Source organism: Polypterus senegalus, chromosome 8 (assembly GCF_016835505.1).
Source record: "Polypterus senegalus isolate Bchr_013 chromosome 8, ASM1683550v1, whole genome shotgun sequence".
Classification (NCBI taxonomy): domain Eukaryota; kingdom Metazoa; phylum Chordata; class Cladistia; order Polypteriformes; family Polypteridae; genus Polypterus; species Polypterus senegalus.
This window is the reverse complement of record NC_053161.1, coordinates 122,481,392-122,504,798: the sequence shown is the minus strand read 5'-3', so window position 1 is coordinate 122,504,798 and position 23,407 is coordinate 122,481,392. Positions and strand designations below refer to the sequence as shown.

Genomic DNA, 23,407 nt, shown 5'->3' with positions numbered 1-23,407 from the left:
CTTTCTAAAGTGTTTGTACAGCAAGCACTCTGGACAAGATTATTGCACACCGAATTTTCAAATAAGAAAGTACACAGAATTACACAACAATTCTTCTTGCCTCTAGAGATGTCAGCCACTATCAAACTAAAACATTTTTCTCTTTTCACTCACCCCTGGTTTCAACAAACTTGTCAAAATCAGTGAAGCCCAAGTTATGTAACAAAAAGACAAAAGGACACTAAATTTGATTATGCCCACTTTTTATGTTATTTTCGGATGTATACTTGTGTATTTCCTATATGCTGTCACTGTATTTAATTGCTTCCCTATGTATTTACTGCCATTTTGGGAAAAATGTTGGCTAATTTAAATTTAAATTACTGCTAATAAATGTTCATCACTGAATAAAAATAGATAAAACTAGGTTCCAAGACCAAAAAAGGCGGAGAACTACTCTTTAAGAGATTAAACTTGAGAGACTTCCTTGAATGGTACCATAAATACAACAATATTGGTAAAATGTTTTCCTTCAAAATACCATTGATAATCTCTTTAATAAAACCCCTGTGTGCGTCCAGGTGTCTGTGTGTGTCTTCCTTTGAAGTACGAATGCACGGGGCCGCACCGTGCATCGCACCGTGCTCCGCCCATGCGCACGGCACCGTGGACGCACACACACTGGAAGCTGGGCGCACAGTGAATGGCCTAGCCGCGGCCGCATGATAAGCAAATAAAGCACACACACTGGAAGCTGGGTACACAGTCAATGGCCTAGCCGCGTCCGTGCATGATAAGCAAATAAAAGACATCACTGCTGGGGAGAGTGTTGATTGGGTAGTTGCGACTGCTTACATAAAATCCATTGCTGGGGAGACGCCACACATACAATAATCAGCTGTGCACATACCACAGATTATAATACTTGCTGGGAAACTGCACAGTGCTTGCTGGGGACGCCACAGGCACAATTATCAGCTCCACGCCACACATTACATCAGTTGCTGGGGACACTCTGCTGATTGCCCACAGTTGTGACAGAAAATTAAACTCATATTACGGACATCAAAGCCAGTATTACTGTCTAAGAAAATTACAGGCATTTTACGGAAATACAAACCAGTATTACTGCAACAGAAAATTAAAGGCACACAATACAGTGACGCATATTACAGCCACATACAAGCCAGTATTACTGTAAGAGAAAATATTACGGACGTATCTACTAACTACATGCCACACAATAAAAAAAGGACAGGTCAAGTTGGACAAAAGACACAGACAATCAAATCCTATATAAGCAACATCTCCTGGAAGAGCGGTCAGCTCAACAAGTAAACATTAACAAAAGAAAGGCTGAAAGACAAAGAAAAATACGAGCAAATAGATCGATTGAAGAAAAAGAAAATGAGCGTCAGAAAAACGCTAAAAGAGAAAAATTTAGAAGAGCAAACCTTAGAAAAAGTTGGCATTTACTTGCCAGAACCAGTATTCAGCCACGGTCAGTTATATGTTGCATTATCAAGAGTTAGAAGTTTTACAAATGTTGTTGTCAAGGTTGTAGATGGTCCTGAACAAGACAAACTGTTGCCAAACTCAGACAGAATATTTACAAGAAATGTTGTCTATAATGAAATTTTATAGAAACATTTCATGAGGTAAAAAAATCGAAAATGTTTCCTAAATATCTTCTTCAGATATTGTGAATTACAGATTGTTACAAAGTTTTACACTAAGGCAATATTAATTATACTTACTGTATTGTCATATACGTTTCTATTTTATTTTTATTATTGTTTTAGTTTAGGCTTCTTGCAAAAATATTTTTGACAAAAAAAAATTAAGACAACAAACAGAATGAGGCGAAGGTCCCTTGCCATTTAATATAGACTGTTCCTACTAATGTTTATGCACTACTGTTCTAGCGTCCGTTATTGTAACGGGCTTAATGTCTAGTATGATAATAATCAGGTTACAATTTGGGTCCAGTAGTTACCTGTGCTCCATCCCTAACTGTGATACACTCTGTGTGGTGTTGTGTGCATTTTTTCTAGTAGCACCATTTTTCCCCTTAAAGGAATACTCTTCTCCAAAATTATTCATTTTTGATGTGTATTACTTATTGTATGTACTTTCTAGTGTTGGCTGAGAGAAATTGACTCTTAACCAACGAATGAGGAGAAGAAGAAGTTTCCTGTTTATAATGTGTGCTGATAATTCCAGAAGTCCATACTTACCAACATTTTAGCAAAAAAGCATTGTGCTTTGCACATTTTGAACATGCAGCTGGAAAACTCATATTTGGATAATGTGACACGAGTAATGTGAGAATTGTTTTCTTTTTTCCATGGACATTTTTCAAATTGTTTGCCTTTGTACAACATTGATCGACTCTTGGCGTCATTAATGTCTTAGTCTACATTCCATTTGAAAACAAGACATTAAACATTGTTCATGGCCACCACTACAAAATACATGGGGTAAGTAACATATAAAAAATATAATTTTTAGGTGGAGCATTCCTTTAATCTGAAGACACATTATGGGGTTTGAATTTGACTGTGAAACACTGATGATGTCATGCTTGAAGTTCTTGGCTAACAGTACAAGCTTCAAGCTCCAATGAGCTAGACCCAAAATAATGATAGACAGAAGAAAAATATAATAAACATTTAGTGATGGTTGACTTTTAAAGTCACTTTGCCTAAAATCACTAGACAAACAACATTGATTTTAACTGGGTTCAAGCCATAAATGGGAATAAATTACCATCTTTTCATTTATCCACCCAGTCATTTATACCATGAGCAAAACACAAGGCAGATATTTCCACAGAACAGAAAGTAGGCCTTCCCTGAACTCATTCATGAACACATCCATACCGAGTCTGATACTAATGTCTTATTCTATTACCTTACATACAAAAGAGCAGGTGGAGACTACACAGGTTGCTTTGAATGCAAAAGAAGAATCAACACTTGATGGTTTTACCTTTAGCCCACTCATAACTGGGCTAATGTTCAAGTCATTCTAGATAATATAGAGTTTCATTGTATTAGGAATATGGAAGGAGACTTGTTACCAGAGAAATGCCATGTGGACAACAGAACACCACAATGGAACTAAGTCAGAGCTTCGAAGCAGTGAGGTGGGAATTCACACCATCTTCCTAATATGGTAAATACTTTTTACTTTACAATACTATTTTTCCAAGACAAATCAAATTAGCTAAATTCTAAGCACAAACCATGCATTTGTAGCCATTAACAAAGCATTGTAGAGCGATATAATTAATCTTGGTTATGCAACTGCATTTTCATGTCAAATTCAATATGACAGAAGTTGCAAAGCATCCCATTCAAAGTTTGGGATAAAATATTTTATCAAATTAAACTCTGTGTTTGAATTACAGAGCCCAAAAATAGGTCTTACTCCGTGAAGATTTGACTATCAGTGAAATAAAAATAAGTAAACACTGTATGGATCCCGCTGGTTCAATGGATTTGCTGTAGTGCAGGCAAAAGACCATGTGACTTCAAGAGGTAGACAAACATAAGCCGGGTATTTTTTAAAAAAAATGGAAAAGCAAAGACTAATGTGCCAAGCTCTTCAATAAAACTTTCACATCATTTCGATTGCTATGCCTAATGTGTTCCTTTTTACATCATCTGCTGTAACTCTGATGTTCTTTCACATCCCACTGAACCAAATCATCTGATGAATGTAATGGATACTATGACCAGTTGTCATTTGCTAGCAATTGTTAACAGTAGATAAAATAATTCTTGGAGTTATTTGAATGGTCTGTTAATGAACATTGGTGGTTCCCATAGTTCAAAAATGACAGAACAATTCCCATCTGTAACTCAACTCCTACCTTAACTGAACATGTTGCTGTTTTCTTAATTTGGTAATTTATATGATAGTCCTTCAACAGTCAATAAGACTTTTAGCTATCTTCTCACTTCTAAGAAATGTAATTAAGATTTGTGTGCATTTGCGAGTATGATGGAGTTAGTCTACCTTAGTCTACTCACTATGATTTTCTCTTTTACTTCTTTCTCCTTGTTTTTTTATTACAGTTGTTGCTTTGTGATCATTAAAACTGTGAATATGACAGAATTACTGCAGCAAAAAGCATCAGGAAGAGCATCCGGTGTAAAATTTGCCAAACCAATATGCGGACAACAATTTAAGATGATCCGCTGTGGCAACCCCTAACGGAAGCAGCTGAAAGAAGAAGAAGACTGCAACAAAAAGTTATGTATTTGCATTTGTGTCAATTTATTGACTAACTTAACATATCATTCTCCAACCCACTTACTCCAATTAACAGTAGTGGTGGACCAGCAGCATTTGTTGCCAGGCATGATCAAGCTCTAGCTGGGACGTCAGTCGATGGCAGAGTCCACTTGGGTCAATTTTAGATTTGCCAAATAATGTAACCTGCAAGTCTTTGGTGAAGTGTGACAAAAAAAAAAACAGATGACATATGGGAAAACACACATAAATGTGGAGAAAACATGCAAATTCCATATAGACAACAACCAGGTGCAGAATCAAAATGTAGGATCCAATTCACTTATCAATTCCTCTCTGTCTTATAAGTCCTAAAATGAATATGAGATCTAGCACAAAACATGTTCTGCCCCAAATCTCTCTACTAATCACCTAATCCAGGACTTAAATTATTAGTTCCTTTATGTTTAACTCAATTACTTTAAAAGTATCTTAAAATAGTCTGCTTAAAATGGTTTTACTGTAGTGTCCACTGATTTTCATATTTCTACTAAAATATCTCTCTGGATCAAAGGAACCTTCTTCACTTGATCAGAGGATGATCAATTTCTATGGTGTAACTATCTAAAAATAACCAGGAAAATGCTTGATATATTTTGCATCTTTATTCATATTTATGGTCAGTATTAGAGAGAAATGGTCATAAATATTTACTGGGATAATATGGTTTGAATGCGATGATGGGGAGCTTTTTAAAGCCTTTTAGGTATTTGCTTTTGTAATACATTTGCAGTTACAAGCTAGTTTCTAGGGGTTTGAAATTGAGTCCAAGTTTAATTTTATATTTAATTAATTAATCTTAAACTTTAATTAAAGTTGACTTAGAAATGATAAGTAGATAGTATGATTATTTTAATATGTCTACAAATGCTCTTTGGTAGGATAAGTAACTATAGGCTTGAACATTCACCCTTGAGATTTACAGTCGATTAATTTAGCCTTCAGAACACATATGCTGTAGATCTTAAAAGTGTTTATTTGTTACTAGCTTTGGAAAACAAAAATGATTATAAGAAAGTAGAAAATATGAAAATTGACTTCTTACCTATTCATCCATCCATCCATCTATTCACCTTCCAAACCTGAGCAGGGTTGTATTAATGTTTTAATTGTGTTAATGTTATAAAGTTTATTATTTTTGATGTCCTTTACTTTGCTTTTTCTTAGCTTTTTGTCATCTCATATAGGATTTTTGTTCATGGAGATTTTGATTACAGTGTTAGTTTCTTGTTTTGATGTCACTTTGTCATTAGTAATATAAAATTGTACTGTTTCATCAACATATTTTTGTTTTATTACAGCTAGCAAATCACCTAAAATTGAAAAACATTATCTGAGTGACGGGACAAAAAGTCATCACTAATACCCTGCCTTTATCCAACATTGCGGATAACTCCCAATACTTTAGCATTTCAACATTCTGTTGTTTCTTTTTTCTCTGGTTAACATCTCAACGTTGATTTTTTGATTCATGTTTAGGGTAAATTTTTCAAAAAATGGTTCTGCACTCTGAGTTTTGATTTTGGCTTGTTTAAATGGCTGGCACCTCTTCTCCTGATCCTTTTCAATATTTGTTGCTTGTTTTTCATTCCTAGCATTACATTTAGAAAGCAAAACAAAAAAAAAAAGCATACAAACAAAAATTGTCCAAGCTGTGTTGAAAATAATACACCCCTACATTTACATTACCTACAAACTGCACACTTCGGTATATTTAAAGAAATACAGAATATAAGCATTGTGAATGGGTCAACATTTGGACCACTGAAGTAGAGACGTCTGTCTGTGTGTCAGGAAGTGAGTCTGTGGATCTTTCCATCTATGGAATATGAGAATCTCTTAATTCAAACACAAAGTGGTACAGTTTTTACATTTATAAAATTTTACAAATGAGTTAAGTTCCAACAAAATCTATCTAGTAGATTTGCTCTTCATAGGTAATAATTTTGTGCTATATGCAAACATCTGTGCCTTAAGTGCTAAGCAACTGGGGTAGGAAGAATTTTTTAACAAATTATTATTTGTTTCTTATGGAAACTTTCATTTATGAGGAAACAATATTGAACACACCACTTATTGTCTCGTGATCAGCACTTACTAGCTCAAGAAATAGTAAGTGGAAATAATGAGATAGTATGTGGGGTGCACAAGATTGTTGCCCAGAGAAAAAAAATGACACCATGTCCCCTCGAGGTCTCCGTAGTTCCTAGTTTGGTTAACTTAATACATTTTTCCTGGAATATTTTACTGCTAAAACTACAGAGTTATCTAGTTAAAAGCAAGTGCCTGAAAGCTTGGGCAGGAACCAGAGATTGTGTTTTATTAAATAAACCATTCAGATTGATCTTTTTTTCTTAAATCACCCACTTCTACTAATGTGCATTCCTATTTATTGTGAAAATAACATCAGCAAAATTAATTTAGAGCTAGTTTATATGATTAACAAGATAGTATGAATATTAAATGTGAGTGTGAAAGATACTGTAATGTACTTGGAATTCATAAAAATAATTCCATCATAATATAACTTTCTCAAATCCATTTTCAGGTCAAGGGAGCTTAATCAACTCCGGATGGGGCATCAGTGCATCACACAGCTCATTTATGGAGACTGTAATGTAGAAAAGGTTTAGAATCACCAATAAACCTAACAGACACATCTATTGAATGTGAGAGGAAAATTGGAGTACATGTAGACACAGAAGGAACGTGCCAGGAAGCTGCATCTGTGAGGCAGCAGCAATAACCACTTAGCTTTCATGCTGCCAAATGAACATGTTTTTCACAAAAAAAAAAAATTAAAGAACCATACTTCCTAAAGAAAATATTGAATCAATTAGCAATCCGGAGATCAAGTAAACATGTGCAGTAGATGGATTTGAAACCACTGGGGCTCTAGTTGTGCAGATATGCACTTTATCTTCTGTAACTGTGTAATACTTAAAATGTTTCAGAATAGTTTTGGCTATAAATGCTAAGGCTGTTTTTAACTAGGCGTAGAAGAAACAATTATAAGAAAGCAGGGGAAAGAATCTGAATCCCTATTATAAAAGAGGGTGAGAGGATTGTGCAAGACATGATAATCGACACCATGAAATTCTTCAACATAGCTTAAGGTACTGAAAACCTTCAAAGATGACAGTTGTAAAAGTTATACCAGGGTTGTAGAGTTACTCAGCATCTGGAATGATTCTTAAAGGCAGTGAGAAGAGTCAAAGCAGGTCACTATGATAGAGACCCGAACTACTGTATATTTGGTTCAAGATGTCCTTGTTAGTATAGGGTAATTCAGATCTAATTATGCCATTTTCATTATGCTATAACAATGTGCTACACAGGATGTTGGAGGAATTTGGACCTCCTGCAGTGCATAGGAACATGATCTCCCAAATCAACGAAATGTTTGACAGGACTGGTAGCACCAATCACCCGAAATTGTATTGTTTTCCTGCATTGCATTAAGAGTTGCATAATTAGATCTGGACCACCCTGTACTTTAAGCCATTGTTGATCTAAACCAAAACAAAATCAATGGCTTTAATTTATTTAAGATGAAAAGTATCCTAATACCTTTATAATATTAGTTTTCTCGTGGTGACTAAAAAAATTAGATATTTTCAAAGCTGTATTTTTCAGTAACTAAATATCATGTGAAATTATACTATGTGCCAAATTGTACAGTTACCCTAATTTTTTCCCAGAGTTCCAACCTTGAGGAGGTGATGTATTGCATTGTGGTTGTGTTAATGGTCTAGGATGACTTCGGAACTGGATGAACACTTGAAAAATTCATTGTTATTTAGAAGAAGCAAAGTGGTACGCATAGATAAAAGACATGTCAGTTATAAATACAAGATAGGAGACACTGTCCTACAGGAAGCAACCCCGGGAAAAAATTTAGAGGATTTATGTAAACAGGTTGTTATCATCTACACAATGTACAGATGCAGTTTAAAACGCAAATGAAATGTTAAGTTATATCATAAAAACTGTTGAATATAACTCAAGGGATGTTATGTTCAGATTACATAATGCACAAGTGAGACTGCATCTGGAGTATTGTGTGCAGTTCTGATCGCCACACTACAAGAAAGACATAGCAGCACTTGAAGCTGCACAGAGGAGACCAACCAAGTGCATCAGTACTGAATTAATGTCCTACTCTGACAGACTCAGAGAATTAAATCTGTTTAGTCTCAAGACGAGGAGACTGTGTAGGGACTTAATCTAGGTCTTTGCAACCCTCAAAGGCATTGATAAAGTTAAAATCCAGCAGAATTCTTTCATCTTAAAGGTGAACAACATACTTGAGAACATCAGTGGAAATTAGATGGAAGTGCATTTCAGACTGTAGTTAGGTAGCACATCTGTATGCAGAGTTGAGGGAATCTGGAAGAAGCTATAGAGATATGGAGTTGAAATAGAAACTTTGACAGCCTTTAAGGAGTACAGTATCTGGATGACGGGACAGCTTCACTATTTGTTAAACAAACAGGCTTGATGGACTGAATGTTCTCTTTCATTTGTTAGATTTCATATATTTCTTATTTTGATGCAATTTCTTGCATTTTTCAATCATTATTCATGAATTTAGCACAGATAAATTTACTAACTTTGTTTTACAGTAGGATCTTACTATGTTTATGGTTCTGGACTAGCTATCACTCACAAAATAAATTTAGTACAGTACATAATGTTTAGTGCTTGCAGGATTCTCATTGCAGGCTTTCATTTACTTGAGATTTGTGAGATGTTTTTGCGGAAAGTCTCAACAGTTAAAAAATATATAAGTGTAAATAAACATGAAAAAGCTGAACTCACAGCAAAAATGAAGTCCTTGAAGTAAGAAATATCATTCCGCTAAAGAGCAGAAATAAAAAGGCTGCAAGCCTACTTCTTATCTGATGTTTTAAAACAAGCCCATGTTTCATAATTCAAGCTGTTATTGTGTTACTTCAAAATATTTCAAGATAACAAATGGCAAATTCAATCTGATGTTCCGGTAGTAAAATACATTAATATACATGAATATCTCTACACTCATCTTTAACATGACAAGAGTCAATGTTTATGATTAATCTTCCCTCTCTGTCTAATACTGTAGCTAAGCACCGTACAGTAGATCATGTCCTTCGGGAACAGTACCGGATACAATTTACAAAATGGCAATAAAATATCTGGCACCACAATATGAAAATCTTGATCATTAATTATTAACCCTAGTCTAGAGCGGACCGTTTTTGAAGAGTATTCCAGAGTCTAGCAAAACTTGGACATAATGAAACTTCTTTGCATAAGAAAAACAGAGCAGAGAGTGAATTTTCTTTGGTTAAAGACATAGAACAATATGTTGGCATATTTGCTTCTATTGTAAGATAGAATATTCCGTAAGATAGATCTATATGTAAGATAGATCTATTCTATTGTAATTGCTAGTGGAATTCATTATTTTTAAGAGGAGCTCCTGATTTGGGTGACCACATTGCATACTATGTAGTACTTAATGAAGTTAGTGGTGACTCAAATGACAGTAAATGAATTACATGACAAATAAATTTCAAACAGGGAGACGGATTCGTCAGACCTGAAACGAACAAGTCAAAAAGTGCCGATCAACACATACAGGATATTTCAGTGTGTACTCACACCCTATGCAAAATATAGCATCCATATTCTTAAAGTGTTCCCAAATATGACAAATGAACTGCTTCGTTTGTTATCATAAAATTTCATCTCATGCAGCCCCGGTCTCGTGTGTCAGCTGTATTGATTGCTCAGAGCACCAACAAAGGCAAAGCGCTGATCTAAGGATTAGTTTAGCACAGGATTTGATGCAGAGAGAGAATCCCCCGCACATCCAATACCTTTAAAAGCCCTGTTTATTAAGATAGACATATCACCATGACAACAGTTTCAAGAAAGAAAAGGGAAAAAAATCAATCTGAAAGATTTTTTTCTTGCAAAATAACATAAAATAATGATTCCCGAGTCACTGACTTTCTTTCTTTTGAAATACATCAGCACCCCGCGCACACGATTTCATGCTTCTGGAGCACACATAAAAAATGTTGGCGGCAACACAATTTTCACAGCACATGAGCTCTAATCCGGAGGGCTTTTCGTTAAATCCACTGGTTTAAATTCTTATTCTTAGAACAGCATGGGTGGACAAAGTGCGATTGCACTGGAAACATGCACTGTATGTGGGTCACTACTCACTGGCTTGCCGTCCGTTAATCCTGATGCGCGTCCCCGGGGCTCGAGGACTCTCGGGCGCTCTCTCGCTGATTTAGGGTTAAGGCGTCGCGCTTGACGAGTTGCCCCTAGCCTTCAGGATCCCAGCTGCGGCTTTCCGCTCTGAGTCGTAGGCAGCAGAAGAAGCATGAAAAGAGAGCACAAGCGTGCTTAAACCGCCAAGGGCATCACATATAGCTTGGAACATACGCGCATGTTACGTATAAGAGCAATAAAGGGAGCGCTCGGTGTTCGCCCACTGATGCCGGCACATTGTAACTCAGCCGTGGATAAATGTAATTTCTGATGGTTATTTTCACCACTTTTTTATCTGATTAACACTAGAGGTTCCCCTAAGGATAGCGTACCTTTAAAATGCACCGCTTTAGTAAGCGGTGACAAAGTACAGAATGGGGATCCTAAAGCTTTTCGGCTGAAGAGAAACCCCCTTATTAAAAGCGAAATCCCCCACCCCTCCCCCTTCAGCGACACACGCGCGCATGCACACCCATCCAGTTCCCCACCCACGCACGCACGCACACACACACACACACACACACACACACACACACTCAAATACACACCCTCTGGCAGTGGCGTCATCACCGATATCAGGGGCTTGTCTTTTCATGCATTTATTGACCTTGAACTGAAACAAACCACCCGATCGCTCTTCTGCACGTTTTACAGTAAAGGACACAATAAACGCAGTCTCCTTATTAATTTACCCCGCCCCACTGAGAGATATCCCCGCATTTACAGTTTCTTGTGTCCTACAATAAGGGGAAGGTTTAATTTGTTATTAGTAGTAATAATGTTATTATCCATTTTGTCCAATATTAAAAGAAAAACAGAACTGATTATCTACATATAACGGTGTTCGTTATGCATATCCAGACAAATACGCGAAATACAGTCCACTGTACAATTCATGGTGTATTATTGTGCCCTCCAACAATCCTTTTAAACCTTTCTGTCCTCTGCTTTTTTATTTATCCTCCTATAGTTAGATAACTCAAACAATATTACCATGACTTGTCACATCTCCACCTCCAATTCAAGGACTTTACACTAGACAGATGGCAGTACACAGTGCACTCTTTGCTTTCAGTATTTTGTAAGACTGAATTCACCAACTACCTCAAAAAAAAAGTGAATCACTCTTTTATATAGCCCCGTTAATAACATTCATCGTTATTAGCCGTTTTACTTTTAAATTACTGTTATACTACAAAACTGAGCGGAGAAATAGATGCGTGTGGCGCACATCGAACAAACATACACAAAGCTGAACCGACTTTCAGCACCAAAGACAGCACCCATATATCAAGCGGCGAGATAATGTGATATTCGGTGTATGTCCTTTATTTATCTGCCCTTCAGTGTTTTTATAATGCTCCTATAAAACAGCTTGAAAATCGACTAAAGCTGCCCTAGTACCTATACATGAGTTTCTTTTGCATCAAGTTGACTTCTAATGATAAACGCCTAGTCCGTGTTAAGCCAAAGCGCCATAAATGTGTCAGCCCAAGCCTTCATTAGTTCTTTTGTTAAGGAACGGATTTATCGTTGATAGTTATATATACTGAAAACAGACATACAATTCACAAGACCAGTTATTCTGTTATCTATTTATTATAAGGCATATGCTCTAATTACGAGACATGGTCCATCCATTTTAGGTGCATACTTTAGTTCATTTAGTGCAGGGTCGGCAGGACCCCGAGCCAATCTCGTAAGCAGAAGACACAAGTCAAGAAGAAAACTTGGAGGATCCACACCGGGTTTATTTTATTATGTTTAATATTACAAAAAGAGTATCTTATGCCAGTTCAAGTGAAAGACATGCAAAATTGCCAACCAGGAATGTCCCAAATGCTCAAGCATTGGCAAAACTCTATGTTGTGCCACCATATCGCCTATAAAATTCTCACGTTCATATTAAAGCGTCCATAAAATAGATCAATGTAATCTCAATGTCCCATGAGGTGCTTTAATCAATAATTACAACTACGTGAAAACCAAAACAATATATGTGTGTCAGATCTAGTCATCATTAGCCCAGATGACAAAGATAACTCCTGTGAAAAGACGAATTTACGCTGCTTGTTTCCCCCAAATAGCTAACATAAAACCGAAACAAACAGACGGAGACATTCAAAGTAACTGCAGGTCTATAACAATAAAATACAAGTCTATTATGATGTGTTATTGAGAGGAATATATGAGCAAAACGCAACAGAAAAAGTCAGTTGTGATGTGTAGAAATGAAAGCTAGTAAACACTTGAAAGCAACACAAGAGGCTTTCTTGAAACAGTATAAAAGATACACGGCTGACAATTATGTGTACTTATTAAGAGTGGCAAATCTATAGTTCAGAAGTGCTTAAAGCGATTTTATAATAAACAAACTCGTCTAATGTTAATATACTATTCTTTAAAGGGGGCGGGGCATGACAAACAACATTTTAAAATGAATAACACCGACTCGCTTCATCAAATTGTTTCCGACTATACAACGGCATCATCCAGGCAATACCTCTCTGCCACTGCTGTCATTTTTTCCCCGAAACAATGTCATGACATTGTTTTTAGAACAAAGTGTTAGCGAACAGAAATAACTCACCCATGAAAGCTTGTAATGAGCGGCACCTCGGCCGTTCAAGGCGCCGTTATTCCTAAGCGTGAGTTGCGGTCTCAGGCAGCCCACGTCTCGCACGCCGGACTGAGTGAGTGACTGAGCAGAGTGTCGCCTTTAATCTGTTTGTTGCTTGTCTGGGTGCATCATTTCAAACAATCTCATTAGGGCTTTGCCAGTGCAAAACGTTAGGACTATTGCACCGAAGTGAGGCGCAAACGAAACGGGGATGAGAAGAAATATTTAAATATCTGCCGTTTCGCTTACCGCGTCGACAACATTTAGATGAAAAAAGTCAACCACTCACATTGTGAAAAGGCGAATTTGTCAGAGGTGGAGGACGACGAGACACGTTTTCTTCCGTACTGCATCTCCCAAATTCTCGCTTATTATTAAACCCGCGGACAGAGCAGAGTTGTCATCAGACCAGCTACCAATTAGGAAATCTTGTTCTTTGAGTTTGAACTCGGAAAGGAAATTATTGTATACTGGCTGGTAATGTGAGGCGAATTAAAGCACACGCACACACACGCACGAAACGGAATCCCCACATCTGTCAGTACCAAAAAATATTCTCTGTTCTTTCGTTTTTGACCTCAAACTAAAGTGGTTTATCCTTAGAGAGGGCTTTCTTGTTCCTTTTCCTCAAACTCGAGACGCACACAAGCGGACAACAAATTAAATGCGGAACATCCATGTTAAGCTTGTAACATTTTTTAAACTACGTATGTTAATGATTAAGTAAAATATGCCAACTCAAGTCTGTGTGAACTAAAGATTTCTTTCTTTTTTTTTAAATCCAGGAACAACAGTTTTAAAAATCCACTAGGTTATGTTGCTACTTGGTCATAAAAATTTTATTTTGAAGTGCCTTTTTCACAGCCACTCATCACGCAATATTACTTTTTTTATTATTTGGCTGATGCCTTTTATCCAAGGCGTCTTACAACATCTGAGGCACAGGTGGTTACATTTCTTTTGTTTTTCTAATTAGAACACAGGCAGGAGCAGTGACAGGTCACACAGTTTCAGAGGGATTTGAACACATAACCTCAGGGTTTGAAGTCCAAAGCCCACTATGCCACACTGCTGCCTACCTATACACTACAAACATATCCAACTGAGTTTGATTCAGTTGCTGTAGCTGCCACTCTCCCAATTACATCTTACACCGCCTGAAGAACGTCCTCTCAACTGTATCCAGTGGGCCAGCAAAAATTGGAGATGGGTCTATTAGACTAATTTATTAAACTAAAACACATTTTAAATCAACACTTATTGCTTCTCATTTTAAGATGAAAATAATCATTTGGAAACTAGCAACATAGTCCATCCATTCTTTTTCTGAATTTAATGATAAAGTATAACTGGTCCCTATTGTGGCAGCAATGGTTGTGTGGCAAGTAGTAACTCTGGATGAGATGTCACCATTAAATTACAACAAGCCTACATATATGTATATCTTTAAGAAAATCACATTTGAAATACACCCCAATATGAGGATGAGCATGTAATCTTCAAATAGAAATCAAATCACCCCGTGTAAGGGTGGGGTTTTAAGTGCATTTTAAGATTAAAAAATGTAAGTAATTCTGTGATATTTGGGATGGTGTTTCTGATTGACTTATAATACTTCTCTTGTATATGCATATTTTATAGAATTGCATTCAATTTAATAAAAAAGAAAGAAATCAACCCACTTAATGGGTTCCAAGTCAAAATTAAAGTTTGCTCAAGTTTATTATATTGTTGTTGTCATCACAGGGGGACGCCTTCAGAGCTCAGCTAAGGTATGTATTAACCCTAGCGATGCGAGATGGGGATCCTACACTAATAGAGTTGTCCTTTTTCTCTTCTTCAGACATGAGAAGGCGGCCTTTTGAGAGCAATTAACCCCACCCCTTCCACCCAGACATCTATGAAAGCCCGATACTGCCCTGGGAAGGTGTCTCATTTGGATTTGGACATACCTACAGGATACAGCTCCGAAGTGCTTGCCAGCTCCATGACAGCCAGGCTTTGAAAAGCGGTGAAGGCAACTTTATGTTCTGTTTTGCACCCTCAAGTGCTTGTTTGGTTGTCCTCCCACCTGTCCACAGTAACATAAAATGGCAACTTAGTGTCATTTACCAAGTATAATGTCAAAGATGCCAGGGATATCAAATAAAACATACAATAGAGGGATAAAGAAAGCGGAAAACACAAAGTAAAAATCAAACAGAAGTATAATGAAATATGCCTACACATTTGTTGAACTCATATCTTTTAGATGAGGTGACTTGCCCACTTACCCCCTTGAAAATATCACACAGCAGTCCTTCCCTTAACTCCCAATTCTTTCTTTCTCTATCTTACAGAAATTAATCTAGCCTCTTCTTTCCAGCATAAATCATTGTCCCAGCTGTTATTCTGCCAGTCCTCAGTTGTCTCATCCTGTCTCTGGATAGAGAGTTCACCATTCCTAGCATCTACTGGGATGCCTGCATTCTTGCATACTGAGGGAACATTATTTGTCCTTTCCTTGTTTTGTTCTGACAAAACCATGAATGACCATATCGACCTAGTAGCTTCTGCATTTCAAACAGTGGTTTGCCAGTGTGGATCTCCCTCTCTCTCTCGGTGGTCTACCATGAAGCTTTACCTTGACATATGCCATCCTGATGATGTTGTTACCATTGACAACCTCTTGCCATCCAAGGTCCCCTTCAAAGTGTGTTTGAAAATCTTCAACTCTATCATGTTTTACAAATGTAGTGAATATTCTCATATACATATATATATATAATGGAAGTTTATCACATACTGTAGCACAAGGGGGCAGTCACTGCAGCTTGAGAGAAATTGTGACTAACAGAAATCAATGAATTCTACCACAACAAGTAATTCAGGCAAAAAAAAAAACAAACAATAGGCTTAGCTTTTGATATGAGTTTTCTGGGAGTGGGGTAAGAATAGGACATCTGTATATAAAGGTGAAAGATGACGTGAAGTTAGCTGAGGCAAAGCTAGAAAAGTGCAAAAGGATAGAAAATCAGAAGGTGGTAAAGGTGGCCATCTGAAACGATGAAGGGTTTGATTAAATATTAGCAGGTGGAAACCTAGTTTAAGAATTACTTTAGCTTTTCTGTAATCATTTTCTCTGAATCTTTTTGGTAGAATATGAACATATCAGCGAGGCTATGGTCAAGATAATTGAAATATGCGACAATGGCATGGAATAGTCCCATAATTCTTGTGATTACCCCAAAACCGTGCAGAGCATTGACTTATCTCTCTTATGTCGGTTGCTGGACTCTTTCCACAAGAAATATTCTAAAAATAACCACAAAACAAGTAATGTGGCCCTCTGGGTGAAACTAAAATTGCCAGGAAGAGACCAGATGTTATAGCTTTGTTGAGATATAATTACAAGGGATGTGGAATCTCCTTTTGTGACTGTAATTATTTAGTGTTGACTGTGATATTGAATTGTAGAGAAAATGTTTGTTCAATATGCATGATGTATGTAGGGTTAAATGGGTGGGATGGGGAAAACAATTAAGTGAAATGGCTGATCCACAGCTACTTGTCCATCCATTTGATAAGCTGCTTATGAAGTTTAAAATCACAGAGATCTGGTGCCTACTCCTGGAGCACAACCAGGGAATCAGCCTTGGATGGGGTGTAGGTCATATATAGAGTGCAGTATATAATCACACCCACACAAAAACAGAGCCAACCCCGACCTTCAATGATTAAGGGCTAATTTATAGTTACCAAATAACCCAACGTGTTCATCTTTGGGATGTGAGAGGAAGATCAGAGTACCTGATGGCAATTTTATTCAGGCACATAGAAGAAGTGGCAGTAACTAAGCAAAAAATTAGCTATGAGGCAACAATACCTACCACTGTACCTCCTGTCTAGAAGTGATTTAAAAAATATTGAACAAAAATTCTGTTTGCTAACATAAAGAGGAAACAAGTATTATAGTGTAAGGAGAGGGTTAGTTAGATGCTTTTTATAGTATATAATTACAGGTTATAAGAGATGAACATACAGCCACTATTTAAAACTCAAAAAGGGTTTCAAAGGTATGTAGTATATGCTTATATAATTACTACATTGATCAGTTGATGTTTTTCGAGGCCAAGGATACAAACGTATAAAGGCAGAGATGAATTCCTGCACAATACTATGCAAGTTTACCATTCAATCAAACCAATATAGCAAGCTATTAATTGTCTTTTAGATGCAGCTATAAATATAAAGTGATGAAACATCTGATGTCCATGCCTAGTATCCACAAGAGAGCTGCAGTGTCCAATGAATAAAGGCAACAAGACAGGCAAAGAAAGACAGACATAAGGGATAGCATATCCAGTGAAGAGAGGCTTCTACATGCACAACGTGATTGAAACAGATGAACTTACCATTGTACCAGGCATTTTACCATGCTAGTACTGTATAATGTAATGTTTCTGATTCCCACTGCAAAATGACAATACATTATGACAGAATAAAGGAGACTCAGTTTTTTCCCATAATGTATTATAGAGATGTCAATATCACTTAATAAACACCTATCATGCAGCATTCTGAGTATTAAATATCAGTATTAATAAAGGACAAATTCTATTTGTGGACTCTTCTTATTAAAGATATAGGCTTATGGAGAGCTGGAGTCTACCAATTATCACTGGAAGAAAGACAAGGACCAACCCTGATCAGAAAGTCAATCCATTCAGGTCCTTGCCATACGCTTATTGAAAGATGGATAAATGAGATTCATTCATTCATTTACTAACCCTTTTTAAAAGTTCAGAGTTGTGGAAGGCCTGAGCGTATCACCACACCATCAAGCACTAGACAAAACCTAACTCAGCTGTCGATACAAAACCTGTTTAGTGCACAGCAGTCCAAACCAGGGCTGTGCACTGGGGCACCTACTTACACAACCACTCAGCAAGTCACAACATACATAGATTAGCATGGGGCCCCTATGCTCTTGGGGCCCCCGGGCAACTACCCAGCGTGCCCATGCATTAAGATGGCCCTGGTCCAAACTCTATGAAATTCAGAACTGAAGTTACCAAAGTCCTAACTCAAACAATGGACATCAAGATCCTATTCCCACTTCAATTGACTTGGTTTTGGGTCAGCTACAGTATCATGTATAACACTAAGCAATTAACTTTCAAATCTGTCAACACCAACACCCCAATTTAGGAAGTGTACCCACTATTAAGACCTAACTTTTAAGACCTGCTGAAATTAATGTCAACTCTGCTGTTCATTAAGTTTTATAGCATCTTGTTTATGGTACACTATGCCTGCATCTATCAGCTAAATATGAAAATGTTGACATTGGGAGTAAATGCCCACCTTTTCTCTACTACAATTTAGATCTGCCTGTCCCTCATTAAGTCACAGAGCCTGGCTCTCAGTGACTTTGCTGGAATACATCATCTCGTATTTCAACTAATTTTATGTGTCTACAGTGTATCATTCTCTTGTCTTCTTGATGTCTTTTCCAAGCTCCTTCCACTGTCCTTGAATTTCATAGTCTTATTGTCAGTTGTACTCTATTTATTTTAAAAATGCATTCTGTTGACACGTTTCAGTCTGACACTGTTTGACAATTTTTTTTTTTAATTTTCTTTGTGAAGCACCCTTAGAGGGTATGTGCTCTTAAAGGAAATATGTAAAATAAACACAAAAACAGCATTCATAGTCCTACATAATTCAGTCCAGGGCTCCATGAGTTTAAAGGCTATGCAGGCAACATAAGATAGAAAGCAGGGATCAGTTCTGTATAGTCCTCAGTCCATTGCAAGGCCTCTCCTCACTCACTTAAATGGGGCCAATTTAGAAAGTACAATTAACCTGACTTATGGAGAGAAGTGCTGGTGTGCCAATTTTCAAGTCTGCACTCTGAAAACCAAAGCTAAACATGAAAAAACAAACACACATAGGTTGTTCTTCACAGATAAGAACATGAAAGGTAGGCCATTACCATAAAACATAGACAACAAGGTCTTTCATATTTTGTACATTATTACAATAGAAAATACAAATCATAATCTCATGAAAGCACAATAATAATGAACAGTATGCACTCTAAAAATGAAGTCTAAAGAGTCAACATCTACTGTATGCGTCTCATGGATAGCATGTCTTTAGTCTGGTTTCAATTTCCTCCAAATCATTATATGACCTGAAAGAATTGAAAGACAGGTAGGAGATGTAAAAACGAATTATGCACTTAGTTAGCAGTAATGTTTATGTTTTTTGTTTTCCATTTTAAAAAAGTGTCATTGCATATGAGTTTGACTTAGTTATCAAAATACAAGAAAATACTTAGATGTTAAATTGAAGATTTCATAAGCCGTGGCATTTAAGCAGCAGGAAACTCTTAAATGATTTCACAAAATAAGTGCTCCCTTTTACATTAGACCTACTGTAGTTTAATTAAAGTGCCCTTTAGAAAAGCACACATAACACGACAACGTTCTGCTTACTCCAAATCAGAAAGACGGGGGGCCAGATCCTACTTCAGCAGCATCAGATGTGGCATCACTGCATGGCATCTCCTACTGAAACACACATCCTCATACTCACACTTACAGTATTTAGGGTCAGTTTAGAACCTCCAGTAAACAGTAACTTGGATGTCTTTGGTGATGTGAGAAATGATAACACCAGAGCCCCAAGACATTGTGGCAGTGAAGCATTACATTTACTTTGCATTGATCATGAGTTTGTAGGTTTAAGCTGTTGTCTAAAATATTGTGTCTTACTTGTACAGTGTGTTCTCTGAAAGCATTTTGCTCTTCATTTCCTTTCCTTCAATTTCTTTATTCATTTTCCACATTAACAGTTAAATAAATTTGGTCTTTCCATATGCAGGAATATATTTGATTTCCGGACTCACAACCGGACTGGTGACTATGCTTCAAATCCTGGTGAAGCTACTCCATGAAGTTTGTGCATTTTCCCTTTGTCCATGTAATTTTGCCTCCAGAATCTCCAATTTCCTTTCAGAACTCAAAAAAATAGTCATGCTGGGTTAACTGGTGTCTCTGGCCTTATGTGAATGAGCATGTGTATGTGTGGGTTTATGTGTTAGTGTGTCCCAAAATGAATAAGACTGCCCATAAGGCTTGGTTCGTTCTTTCTGCCCTATTATGACCAGATAGCCACTTGCTCTGCACAGCCCAACAATGCATGAAGCAGGTTCACAAAACAAATGGAAAGAAGAAACATTTCATCAAGCAGGGCCACTTGTGAATGACAAGCACAGCTCAGGATGAAGCTTTATTCTCCTCATATTTGTGGGATATAGAACCACAGATGACTGGGCAAACAAAAAAGAGCATCATCAAAGTATCCCAATCACCCAAAAATTCTTCCTTCACGGCTGACACATGATGTTTACATGAGACTTTGAAAGCAGCCATTAGTTTCTATGGAGCTAGAATGTAAACATGGTATTGCGCATTCAGCAGTTGAGGAGCTTTGTTTAATATTGCTTAGAGCAGAGTTGCAGTAGCCAGCAAAGTGCATGAAATTTTGAAAATCAGAACTAAAAATTTATTTAAGGGCAGAAAAGGCTTCTAACTAAGACACTCCTCCTAAGGTGTGAAGGTGTGTCCTGGTGTACTTTTCAAAAAGCCAGACATGAAGCTGAGAAAGCAGGGTGGGGACACATTACTTTCCAAAAAGGGTGGGGACACAGCAGCCTCCACAATTAAACTTCTTATCCTCAGGAGAGAGGCACATTATTACTCCTTGTGTCCTCAGAACTTAAGTGATGCAATCATGTCTTAAGAGTTCAGAGAAGTGTCAAAGGACTGATGGAATGCAAAAGTGGGGCTGAAATAGGGTCTGCTCCTCTGTGTTATATCTGCTTGATAAAGAGACACAATAAGAGAAATTGCTTTTTGCAGGGAAGGTAGAGGTTGCTTTACATTGCTTATGATTCAGTATTAGACTAAGCCTAAAAAAGATTGATAGATAAATGGATTGCATACAATTAATATTGATTTATCTACCCATTGCCAGTAATTTTGGATCAGACAGCATTACCTCCCTAATCATGTTTGACCTCAGATGATTAAAAGCTGAATTGTGAGGTTTCAATATTCTTCCTGTGTTCATATGCAGTCTCAGATTATCCATCCATCCATCTTCTAACCAGATTGCCAATTCCATAGTTGTAGGGAGCCAAAGCCTATTTCACTCTGTACCAAGTGTAAGTAAACAACTGCAGTTCAGTTTATTTAAATTAAAATTTTACACACTAAAGTGGACAATGTACCTTGCTAACAGGGTGACTAAAGACAGACCGTATCATGAAATTAAAAGAACAGTTTAATCTCTACAGTCGAACATAATAAAGAACATGCAGTAATGAACTTGAATACATAATACACAACATAAAAACTAAGATAAAATAAAGCCAAAATCAACATAACAAACTAACATTCAAACAAACTTAATAATCAAGGTTAGGGACAGTTGTCTCCCACAGTCCAAAGACATTCTGTTTTGTGGATAATGTGCAATACTGGATCAGCATCCTGCCCTGAATTAATTTTTTCCTTGTGCCACTTTTTGTCGAATTGCTGAAAATGAAAATGGTGGCACTGAAGATGCATAGGCAGTATGGTCTCTTGCTATATAAATAGTCACACACATTCAGTGTCCTGATGACAGAAGAGTAGATGATTGGAAGTTAAAGATCTGTGCCTCTCTTTTTGTTACATGTAATATCTTCCACTGCTGCTTTATTTCTATACGCTAGATGTCACCAGTGAGCTCTGCCTCCAATTTTCACTCAAAACAGAACACAACTGGTGATGATATAGTGTATTTACCATAAGGGCAGCAAGGGAGTGCCAAAGGAAAAGCCTTTACTACCAGGGAGCACCTATTAGTAAGAGCATAGCAAAATATATTTATCTTTCAGTGACTAAGGTAAGCTTATTTAATTTGGCATCTTTTACAGCATGCAGAGCATAGAAAAGCAACAATAAATCAAAGTTGTGAATGTAAAGACAAAAAGCACTCAACGCCTTCCACTAAATAAAACTCTAGAAAATGTCAATGTCCTTTTTAATTCAAAGTTATGTTGATTATTTGAAAAAAAGATTTACAGCATGGAAATAATCAGCCAATTACCGTCTAGCCCGCTTAGTCATGAACAGGGTCGTGGGGGATGCTGGAGTCTATCCCAGCCAGCATAGGGTGCAAAGCAGGTACAAACTCTGGACAGGGTGCCAGTCCATCACATGGCAAACACACATATACATACACACAGCCCCCAACCACACACTAGAGCCAATTTAGTATCACCAGTCCACATAAGTCAAGTCAAGTCAATTTTATTAGAGGACATTTAAAAACAACAGAAGTTGACCAAAGTGCTGTACAGTTTTCCATAATACACCAATAAATATATAGATACAGAAAATAAATACAGCAAAATATGTTAATAAATTTTAAAAAACAGCAAGTTTAAAAAGCTAAAGGCAAAGGGATAGGTTTTCAGACTGGCCTTAAAAGTGCCCAAAGTCGAGACCTTGGCACGACCAGTTAACTTCTGGTCGGAGGTCCTATTTGATCACGAGGGAGAGAAAGGTTTTAAGAGGTCAGTAAGATAAAAGGGGTCTAAACCATTCAGGGACTTAAAAATAATCAATAAAATTTTACACTCAATTCTGTAGCAAACAGGAAGCCAGAGTAGAAAAGCTATGTCTGGTGTGATGCCACTATGTTTTCGTATGGCCATTAGAAGCCTGGCCACAGCGTTCAGGACCAGCTGAAGACAGCAAGAGATGAGTGATTAACTCCAGTGCATGGTGAGTTGCAGTAGTCAAGCCAAGATGAGACAAAAGCATGAATTAGTTTTTGAAAAGCATCTAAAGAAAGAAAAGGGTTGACTTTAGCTAGTACCCTGAACTAATGGAAACATGTTTTTACAAAGGAGTTAATTTGTTTATAAAATTTGAGGGCATTATCAAAAATCAAGATTTTTTGTGTAGGGTTTATAGTAGGTTGTCAAATGGCCAGGATTACTAGAAGTAGCACAAGTACGATCGGAAGGTCCAACACACAGTCTCTGGTTTTGGTCATTTAAACTAAGAATATTTAGTGATATCTATATTTTGATGTCTTTCAGACATTTCAATATGGGTTTAGGAGAAGTTGTTTTGGTATGTTTCAGTAGAAAATAGATCTGTCTATCCTCTGCATAGCAATAAAAAGAAATATATT

At 37.1% G+C, this 23,407-nt stretch overlaps 1 protein-coding gene across 7 annotated transcripts in view; it reads right to left on the bottom strand.

Moving 5' to 3' along the window:
• Positions 1–23,407, bottom strand: part of syt1a (synaptotagmin Ia) — a 1,201,488-nt gene that overhangs the window by 615,762 nt on the left and 562,319 nt on the right. The window contains exon 1 of one of the 7 annotated variants that reach the window (XM_039761728.1): positions 13,458–13,597. The exons of 4 other annotated variants lie outside the window; for them this stretch is intronic. The gene's annotated coding sequence lies outside the window, so the exon portion shown is untranslated. Of the gene's footprint in view, positions 1–10,497; positions 10,925–13,138; positions 13,426–13,457; positions 13,598–23,407 lie in introns of those variants that run through there. 2 more of the 7 variants (XM_039761727.1, XM_039761730.1) reach the window with 2 other exon arrangements.